A 1,765-nucleotide genomic window follows, 5' to 3' on the forward strand; every position below is an offset into this window, starting at 1 on the left:
AGTAATTTACAAAATCATTGCTCTTGCATGCTGTGTACTATTCCATCGTGTGAATGCACCACAATTTCTCCATTCAATTGTGGTTGGACATTTGAGTGGTTTCCATGTTCTTGCACATGTTTTATTTTGTTTGGGTTTTTTTTTTTGTCCTTTTTCTTTCTTATTGGCACATCATGCTCTTCTCGTAGTTAATCCTGGATTGATCCTCCTGATTCTGGTGAGTGACATGAGGATGCTGAACATCTTGGATTTCCCCTGGAGAATTGGAGTATTGCTCCTTGAGTTCCCAAATGACACAACTGCCCAGGGCCAGTTTTTTGCTCATTCTAGATGCTTCTTCTCCTGCTCAGCTTCTGTTTCATCATAATGCACTGGAACCAAGCGTGGTGGAACTTACTTCTTAGACGTTCCTTTTACAAACTTCTTCCCTCAGGTCTCAGACTGACCTTCTTCCGTTTCACCTTCCTGCTCATCCTCTGAGCTCAACTTGCTCATCATCTTGCTGGGATTAGGCTTACAGCAAAGTGGGTCATTCTCACTAAGGCTGCCGGTCACTGCAGTCTTGACGAGTTTGTCATCTGGATACGTCAGTTTTTGGTCCAAGGGACGAATCTTTTCCAAAACCATGTCAATCTCTACTAGTCTCAAAACTGTAGCATGTCCTTGGAGAGGTCCTCCTGAGGCTCTCTGTCCAGGATGAGATGGCTCCGGTCCATGAAGTATATGAGCACCAGCTGGTCTTTCACTTCCAGTAATCTGAGACCCTTCCCTGTAAGATAGGCTCCAGCTTGAACTTATTTTTTGTCAGAGCTTGTACTTGTGCAGTTACAGCCATCACCTGCTCCTGGAGATTTTTCCAAAGTGTCATAGCATCTGGCAGGTCAGACTCTAGCACCTCTGTCACCGCCATCTTCACAAAACCCTGTACACCCAGGTTTTGCATAAACACGATTAGCTGTGTTTTGGAATTCCCATCTGTGCAATGTTGTGGAATTTCCATTCTGTGCAATGTTCTCCATAATGTTATGGTCCACACAGCTAAATAAATTTTTACAGTCAACAAAATACAGGTAAATATCTTTCTGTTATTCTCCACTTTCAGCTATGATCCATGTGACATTAGTAATATTGTTGTTGTTAGGTGCCTTTGAAGTGAGTATGACTCATAGCAACCGTATAAACAAAAGAACTGAACTCTGTTCTATCTCCTACCATCTTCACACTTCCTGACCCACAAGAGCCCATTGTGGCAGTCACCGTATCAGTTCACCTGGCTGAGGGTCTTTATCTTCTTCCCAAGCCTCCACCCTTCCCAGCATGATATTCCTCTCCAAGGAACAGCCCCTGCTAGCAACATGACTAGGGAGCTCTGGTAGCCTAGTGGCAAGGAGCTGCATTGCAATCCTGAAGGCACATGGTTTCAGGACACCAGCTACTCCCAGTGAGAAGGATGGGCAATCTCCTCCCATGCAATTAACTAACTGCCTCTGAAAACAAACCAGTGGGTCAGTTATGGGTCACTTCCATCTCTGCAGTACACAACAACAACATAACAGAAACATGACCAGAGTATGTGAAGTGAAGCCTCCAAAGAGCACTCCAGCTGCACCCTCTCCAAGACATATCAATTTGTTCTTTAGGCCGTCCATGTTTAGTGCTCTTCTCCAACACCACAGCTCAAAGGCATAAATTCTTCTTCTCTCTCCCTTATTATTGTCCAGCTTTCAAATGCGTAACACGTGATCAGAAAACTATGGCCTAAATC

At 44.2% G+C, this 1,765-nt stretch overlaps 1 pseudogene; it reads right to left on the minus strand.

Moving 5' to 3' along the window:
• The window catches only part of LOC102876190, a 2,784-nt pseudogene extending 1,874 nt beyond the window's left edge, over positions 1–910 (minus strand).
• Between the last annotated feature and the right edge of the window lie 855 nt (positions 911–1,765).

Source organism: Elephantulus edwardii, unplaced genomic scaffold (genome assembly GCF_000299155.1).
Source record: "Elephantulus edwardii isolate Elephantulus edwardi_28Jun2011 unplaced genomic scaffold, EleEdw1.0 scaffold00061, whole genome shotgun sequence".
NCBI classification, from domain to species: Eukaryota; Metazoa; Chordata; class Mammalia; order Macroscelidea; family Macroscelididae; genus Elephantulus; species Elephantulus edwardii.